This window comes from Sapajus apella, unplaced genomic scaffold (genome assembly GCF_009761245.1).
Source record: "Sapajus apella isolate SASKATOON/1434 unplaced genomic scaffold, GSC_monkey_1.0 scaffold100, whole genome shotgun sequence".
Lineage (NCBI taxonomy): Eukaryota > Metazoa > Chordata > Mammalia > Primates > Cebidae > Sapajus > Sapajus apella.
Genome location: NW_022437040.1, coordinates 2,774,411 through 2,783,763, shown reverse-complemented (window position 1 = coordinate 2,783,763; position 9,353 = coordinate 2,774,411).

The window sequence follows — 9,353 nt, the reverse complement described above, 5'->3', positions numbered from 1 at the left end:
TTTTTTTTGGAAAGGAATCTCGCTCTGTTGCCCAGGCTGAAGTGCTGTGGCTTGATCTCAGCTCACTGCAACCTCTGCCTCCTGGGTTCAAGTGATTCTCCTGACTCAGCCTCCCAAATAGCTGGGATTACAGTTGTGTACCACCACACTGAGCATTTTTTTTTTTTTAAAGTAGAGATGGAGTTTCACCATGTTGGCCAGGCTTATCTCAAACTCCTGACCACAAGTGACCTGCCCAGCTCAGTCTCCCAAAGTGCTGAAATTACAGTCCTGAGCCACCACACCCAGGCCTTAGACTGATTTCTAATATTCAGGATTGGTTGAACTCAGGCAGGGTGAAGGAAAGAAAATAAGTTAACATGCATTTCTTTTATTCCCCAACACCATTAAGAAATTGATTCTGCTAACTTCAGCTATCACTGAATAAGGATTCAACTTGTTTTCCAAGAAGCTAAAATAGGTATTCATCCCGGAAGATTGTTCTCTATTCATTTTATTTTGGGAAGTACATATTTCTACTTTGATTAATTTATGGAATATCCAAAAGTTATACATTAGAATTTCCTGCACAATTTCAGAAGAATCAGGGCACTTCATATTAATTCCGACTTTGAACATGTTTGCCATTTCATTGGCCTGCTTGCTATCCACTCTATTCTCTTATTTGGAGAGACCAGCACCAAACTGGTTTGGTTTGGGAATATTATCATTTGTTAATAATGTGCTTAGAATTTTCTCACATGATTTAAGAAGGTAATTATATCAACTCAGGGTAATAAAAATGTACAATACACATTAAGTCAAGTTTGATTCAAGCCTGTAGCAGCCTTGAATTCCTTCCAGGTCTCTTTAGGGGAAATTTTCACCCGCAGGGGTTTGGGAACTTGGCATAGAACACCCATTAAGTGTGACGAGGGCCTGGTTGCCAGTACGCAGCAGTGAAATCTTGCCCTTCAAAAATTCTCTTTGATTTTACTTCAATAGACAGAAAAAGAAAATTTGCGCTTTGTGTCTTTGTCTTTAAATCATGATTGGACAAAACATAAACTATCTATGTCCCATAAATACTTGATATTATTTTGTCTGTATACCACATGCTGTGATACTTTACAACTTGTGTTCCAATATAGCAAAACCCATTGGTGTATAAAGATGTATCATTAATTAAACACAAATGTGATAATGTTTTATTTAGCGACTTAATTACGGGTCCTCCTGGGTCCTCCGTGCCTCTTGTCTCCTGAGAAGGTAGTGTTAATTTCCCTTTTCAGGGGCTCATGGGGATGCAGCTAATAGGACAGAAGAGCACATTGAGGACACTCCTGGTTTTCTGCTGTATATGCAAAAGCTCGTTTTAAGCAGGAACGTTATTCTGTCAACTTCAGTCTTAGCATTTTTTCAACAAATGCTTGTGTTCTGAAATCATATTTCTAATATGGATATTCACATCAAATGTGTAAAAATTAATGTCAAAATGGCTGTTGGAAATGTTATTAATAATAATAAAATCTGGAAGGCACTTTAGCCATAGGAGGTCAGGAGAGAGGTACTCTTGTGCTGAGCTCAGAAATACCCTACATCTCTACCTACGAATTTTTTCCTAGTGTTTTAATTTCTCTGCTTCAGGCTGGGTGTGGTGGCTCACGCTTGTAATCCCAGCATTTTGGGAGACTGAAGTGGATGGACCACCTAAGATCAGGAGTTCAAGACCAGCCTGGCCAACACGATGAAACCCCATCTCTACTAAAAACACAAAAATTAGCAGGGCGTGGTGGTGGGTGTCTGTAATCCCAGATACTTGGGAAGCTGAGGCAGGAGAATGGCTTGAACCTGGGAGGCAGAGGATGCAGTAAGCCAAGATCACACCATTGCACGCCAGCCTGGCTGACAAGAGGAAAACTCTGCCTCAAAAATAAATAAATAAATAAATAAATAGTAAGTTCTCTGCTTGAAATATTAAGTGAAGCGAAGTAATTCCAGGGTTGGATAATGATACTACATATAACTGAAGCAATGGGACTTGGAGTATGAACAATGTATATTTAAAAAATTACAAAGCATAATAGTCATGATTCAAGAGTGTGACAAAATTTCTACATTTATTTGGAAATATAAGCACTAGAACATAAAAGCCTCAAAAAGAAGGAAAAAGAAGATAAGCTAGTCAAACAGAGTCTTCGTTCCCTCCTTTGATTTCCTTGATAGCCTTTTCTTTTTTCCTCTTATTTTTTTGAGAGGAAGTCTTACTCTGCCAACCAGGCTGGAGTACAGAGGCACTATCTTGGCTCACTGCAACCTCTGCCTCCCGAGTTTAAGTGATCCTCCCACTTCAGCCTCCTGAGAAGCTGGGATTACACACATGTGCCATTAGGCCCAGCTAATTTTTTATGTTTTGTAGAAACGGGGTTTCATCATGTTGCTTAGGGGTCTGAGCCACTGTTCCTGGTCTTGATAGTCTTTTCTATCAAGCTTCTTGGGTTTGCTTTTTTTCTTATGAAGAAAATAAAACCTCCAGTTGAGGGCTTAATGAAGTGGATTCAAATAGTGATATTTAAAATTTATATCTATGTGAGGAAATATAAAGGCTGTTGAAATATTCCATATTGAAAATATTTCCCCCATATTTTTGGTGCCTGAAATGATACCATAAAATATACCTCTTTTGACTAAAATAACTTGTTTTAAGTTCAAATTTAAGTATGCTTGCTATAGAAAAAATATCTTCTATGTAACAGCAGTTTTTACTATAAAGAAATATATCCATCTCTCCTTCTATATCTTGACAATATGCTAAATATATACATATACTTTTAAAGTAACTGTGTGTGTTTATATACATATATGTGTATATGCATATATATACATCTAATGTGTACATATTGTATATACATCTGGTATGTACGCATATATATACATGAATACATACATGTATATACACATACATGCACACACACACATATATACACGTATGTATATACATGTATATATGTTTTAATTTTTTCTGGTTTTCTTCTAGCTTTGAAGAATGGAGTTCAATATATGAATTATCCATAGAGACCAGTAGGCCTATTGAAGATCCCTATGGTGGAGTGCTAGGAGCCAGAGGTGCTGAATTCTCCCGCAGTTCTATAAATGAACTAAGCCACACTTAGTGACCCTGTTACTGAAAACCAGTTGCCTAAACATTTTGTCTATTTTTTCATTTGTAAAGTGAGAAATGTACTTACTGAACAGAGTCTTCATAAGAGACAAAGATGATTGTGAAAGTGCCTTGTAAATGGTACATCTGAACCCCAAATTATCGATAAATGCTCATTGTCTGTGCCTCACAAGAACTCAGAGATCACTGAGTCTATCTAGTTTAATTCACTTAAATTATGACATGGGAATGGAAGCACCAAGGGGTGAGTATTTCACCCAGAGTCTCACAGCTCTACAGAGATATGGATGCAATATCATACACTTCAATCATATCATATTTTATTTCCATAACATGATATGGTACGTTACATCAAACCTGAAAAATTAGAAAATAAAATTAAAAAAAATTGAAAGATGAGAACTTTGGATAATTTGAGTCTAAAGTACTTCATACTACTTTAAGTTACCTCCTATTGAGGGCATGATAAATGGGTACGCAGAGAATATCATGGAAAGACAGGGAGCACAGTTTATGCAAATGTTGAGTTACTCAGTGTAATGTGTGAAAAAGGAGTTTCATAAGTTTTGGTCAGGGAAGAAGGTAGGGTTAAAATTTCTCCTTGAGAGTTTGGAGCCTTGGGAAGACTTTAAATGTGGAGAAACACAGCACATTAGATTCCTTTGGTAATACTAAGGACAAATATTTTGAAGAGGATCAGGATGAAGGAAGGTAGAAAGACCATTCCATCACTGCAATCTATGTGAGAGGTTATACAGACCTGTGTGGCAACATGAATTGAATGGAGAAGATGAGACAGAGTTGAGAACTATTAAGAAAGTAAACATTAGAATCAATGCGACTAATTTGATATAGGTGATAAGGGTATAGGACACCAGGAAGATTTTCCAATTTCTAGGTGGAAGGGGATTTATAGGAGTGTGTTAACAGGGAATATGGGAAGAAAAAGAGACTTAGAAAATAGGTAAGTAGTTTTGAAATGCAGTTTGTGATATCCTAGTACAATACCTAAGTGAAGTTGCCACTTGGTAGTTGCATATGCATCTGAACAGAGCAAGAAGTCTTGATGGAAAGAAAACTTTGGAAATCAGTCATATAGCCATGGGTTGTTGAAACCAGGAAAGCGGATGGGAATACACTTTGAGAGTATAGGATGACAGAACTCTGAAAACACGGGTGTCTGTTAGACTCTCGTCCTTCTTCAAGTAAGTGTGGGAGACACGGCAAGGAGAGGTTAGTGGGACAAACTGGCACAGCCTTTTAAGAGGATTTGTTTCACTCATGAAAGAAGCCCAATTTGCAGGATACTTATTTAACATGAAGGTTTGGGAACCTGATTCCAGGTTTAATAAATCTGGGAAAGTGGCCAAGGTCCCCGAATTTTAAAGACTTTAAAGAGTCTCTGAGAATGTGTCCCAGGTCACTGAATTTTAAAGAAGCTCTCCAGGTGAGAACCAACGCTCTGAGGGCTGCAAACCAGGGTTTTATTTGTCAGTGTAACACTTTGGCTGGCTCTAGGTACAGAGCTTTCAGATGCAGGTATAAGAGGAGATTTTCAACAAGTTCCAGATACTGAGTGATTCTTTTCTAAAATTGAGAGGCCTCCCAGGCTCTCATCACAAGCTAGGAAAGTGGCTGTTGCTGTTTATTTTCCACCAAATGGTGAGAGCGGCCACCCTCATTTTTAGCTCATTCGAAGCAACAGGGTTTTCCTCTTGAAAGCAGGAGACAGAATTCATCATGACAAAGCATGGTTTTAGAGTAAAGTGTGAAGCGTGTAGTCATGCCAATAAAAGGGGTAAAGAGGCAGGACACCGTGATTTTGCTATAGGGTCAGCATTGCTTACTTGCTTAGTGATCTGGGTCAGTCACTTAATCTCTCTCAGCCTCAATTTCTTCATCTGTAGAAGGGGATAATAGTACTTCTCATTATTTTGTAGGGTGGACTAAATGAGATCAGATATCTGAGGTGCTTATCCTCTGGAAAACTCCTAATAATAAGATTAGCTACAATTAATACACGTGTTAAGAAATGTGGGACCAGAGGCTCTGAAACTCCTGGTGAGTAGTTCGCAGAGATAGCTGAAGGCTCTGAAATCTTTTCAGGTCCTCAGATTCCCAGGGGAGGGTATGATCTGGGCAAAGATGATTACATTATTTTTCTCTCTTACACTTATTTTCCTAGAAGATATTTCTCAAGGAAGATGAGAGCCTTTGTAATTTTCAACGTTTAAAAATCAATTATTCCTGAGTTATTTTTGCATTTATGAAAAGCACCAAATTAATTTCGACCGAATTTTCTTTTCTGTGATCAACAAGGAGGTCAGCTGGTAGAGATGACGAGATTCTAACAACATTGGGTATTGCCCCTCGGAGTTCTAATTGCCTTAATTCTCTATAATTCATTTCTGAGAACTAGCATCTTTTCACACAGTCTTAAAAATCTCAGCTTCTTAATATATGCATGAATGGCAATGCACTAATATGCAATTCAAGTGGCAGAGTTTACATGTTATAATTCTGCATGAAGAAAAGCCTTGAAATCCGGAAGCCCTGGTCTCAGATGTTCTTCATTCCAATAACACACAAAGAGACAAAACCTCAGAACAGAGGTGGGATCATGATATCCTTCTCTCATTCATTATTTACAGTATCTCTGCCTCAGTACCTAGATTTCCTTGCACACCTTAGGAAGTCATGGGGGGATAGATTTGAACTAGAGTCTAGAGGTAAATGATGCCATATTCCATTACCTGAGTCACTATCTCCCCAACACCTTTCCCTCCCTCCTTTTTTTTTTTCCAAAAGAGTACATCTTTGGAAATTGAGAATATTCAGTGAACAGGACTCATAAATCAAATCATTATCATTAATAATCAAAGTGAGACATTGTAAGAAATAGCAAATTAATCACAACTGGCAGGTGAAGCTACTTCCAGCCTGTGCTTTCTGCATACTAAAGGGAGCAGAATTTTCCCCAGTGGGTTTTTATTTTTCTTAAATTTATTTTCTTAGTGAACACTGCACTCTTTGGTTGACTGGGAATTACGTCCAAACCCAAGTTTCCCTAGTACTAATATGACTAATTCTGTTTAATAAAATTTGACTTTCAGAACCATTTTTTTTACATAAATAAGATATATTATGATTTGGCATACTTTATTAGTATATTGCATATTTGAAATTAACGACATTTTTCTAGAGGAGAAAAATAACTAACGGTATCACAAATTGGGATTTGTATGTAATTATTTATTTTCCATGTCTTGGGTCATACTTATGTGACAACCTATCATCTTAGTTTAAATGCTTTTTTGGTAAAAATGGAAGAAAAGCCTAAATATAATATTTTCTACTGTTATGATAGTTTTCAAAGCATGATTCATAATAATTCATAAATTCTGAGAATTTTGAGAACATCTTATTTCTCCAGGAGAAAAATAAATACTTCTTTTTCATCGTGTTTACCTTCTCAGCTTCCCTATGAAGTAAGCACTACTTTCTATAATCGAGAGAAAGTGAGTCAGAAGCAGTTAAATTTCTACCATGTCACACAGCAATTCTGATTTTAAATTTAAAATAGACTCAAATTTCCTGCCCCAGCATTAGAAAATGTTGTCAGAATTTTCACTTCTTAGTGACTTTTGAAATGACATGCACATTTTTAAAAGTAGGAGAAAATAAGTATACTAATACCTGAATTATATTTTTATTTCTATAATTTATTAAAATTAATTAAGTGATTAAAAATACATGAGATATTTCAGAAGGTACAGAAATATTTTCAACTCCATATTTAAGGGAAAGGCAAACAAAATATGGGGGATTAGAAGGAAACAAAAATAAAAAGCAAAGGGTATTTAATATTGAGAAACACAGTATTTCTGTAAGGGCTGTGTGCTTACAAGAGTCTGTGCTTTCGTTAAGCATAACTTAACTAAGAAATGGGGGAAGAGGGGACTGAGACTGTCATTGTCCTTTACCCAGAATCATTTTTCCCTTCTGTGACTGTTGCCAATTACCCAAAGCTCAATTCAATAATCCTCATCAGTACTCTAGGAGTTTAACTGGAAAGCAACATTAAGGTTTAAATATTAGAGTTTTGTGAGTGTAGGATTCTGAAAATCTTTCCAGCAGATTCCTGGATTATTCAGGAGTGACAGGGTCTATTTCTTTCATATTACTTACATATGGGTTTTTCTTTCTTTTGAAAGCATCTCTATTTGGTAAAAAGCAAAATTAAAGTAATCGTATGTTGCATATTATATTGAAGATGGACAAGGAAAGTGCTTTAAAAATAGATAAATGCATTTTTTTATTTAACATTACACATATTGGTTACTCTTTCCTGTCTATTTTGTAGATGTTTTTTTCAGTTTCTGTTTGCAAGATGATTTGTCATTCTCCTTGAATTTCTTTCTCTACTAATCTTCCGCAGGGGCAGTTAGTCATCTGATGTGATGAAATGGCTCCTGGGTCTGATGAGTTCTTCATTGGTGGACCCAGCCCGGCTCTTGAACACACAAATGTCCCTCAAGTCTGAAGGGATGAAATCCCAACTCCCTAATGAGGGAGACAATCAATGGGTTTCTCAGAAAACCGGGACAGATTGTTTTCCTTCCTTTTTTCCTTCCCTCCCTCCCTCCCTCCCACCCTTCCTTCTTTCCTTTCTTCCTTCCTTCCTTCCTCTTTCTTTCTCTCTTTCTCCTTCTCTCTCTCTTTCTTCTTTTTCTTTCTTTCTTTCCTTCTGTCTTCTCTGTCACCCAGCCAGGCTGGAGTGCATGGCATGATCTTGGCTCACTGCAGCCTCTGCCTCCTGGGTTCCAGAGATTCTTCTGCCTCAGCCTCCCGAGTGGCTAGGATTACAGGCATGTGCCATCATAGTTTTCTATTTGAATTACTTGCTATGTTGGTTATCCGTAAGAAAGTGATTTGCTCCTTTGGGAAGGAATACATAACCGTAATAATTCAATTCTGAACTTGAAGAGAAAGGCAAGCAAAGTGGCATAAAATTGTCATTTTTGTTGTAATTTGTTTTGTTTTTTAAAACATTTGAGACAACGTATTTGAAGGCATGATGTCCCCCTTCCTTACTGAGTTCAGAATATTCCGCAAGTGAGTGATGAATAATACACTGTGTTCCATAATGTCTGTGTTTAATCTAACAAAGCACCCCGTTTATACTCACTTGGACCTGGACAATTGTTTATGTTATTGGAAACCCAAAGAAAATCACTTTCTGGCTGTTGATATAGGGACCAAAAAGTTGTAACATCTCAGGATCACACAGGTAGGTTTCTTGATTATTGTATATTTATTTTTCTATTATTCCTGACTTGTGAGTAAAGAAATAAGTCATTGAGAAATTGCTAAATTAGTTTGCAAACCATGGGCGAGAAAGAAGTCAAACTGATTCCTGAACGCAGTCGATCAGTTAAGTCTAATTTTTTCCCCCATTTCTTTTTATTTTTTCCTCTCCTGTTGCCTTTCTCCTTCTTCCCCTTTCAGGCATCTCCTCGAGTTTAATTTTCTGTAACTCACATAGTGCTGCAGAATAATGTTAGGCCTTTGTGGTTTATTTCTTGCAATTTAACTGCATAAATATAAAAAGTGCCTGAGTAATAATGCACATTGGGTTATTCAATAACACAAGGCATGTAAAGCGATTTCATATCTCCTTGAATCAGGAACATTAATTAATCATATGATGAGAATGCAACGTTTTATTTACCAGTGCAAGAGGCTGCCAAGATCTTTCTGAGTTTAATAATTGCACATGCTGTGGAGGGAGGAAAAATTAATTTAGTTATTAAATTGGAGGGTGCTTTTTTTCTATCACGGTGATGCTGGAAAGTAGCCAGGCCATAATGTTAATGTTACCAGAGTTGAGATGTGGATGACTTTCACTAAAAGCTTTCCCCACCTTTACTAAAATAAAAGTAGAAAAAAGAAAAGTGTTCGGAATGGTGCATGAAACTTGTTTTTCATGAGTGCAGATAATAAAACAAAGTTTCTGTCTTCCCCCTCAAGCACAAATGATTGCAATGGACTAGTTGCATGCAAAAATAGCCCCCTCCCAAGATGCAAATGTTGCCTGGAGGAAGCGCCTTGTGCCATAGGCCAAGTGCAGTAGTTCCTTAGAAGCAGAGCAAGTCATCATCAAAGCGTAAGGTTGCCGGGGAACGAAGATGTC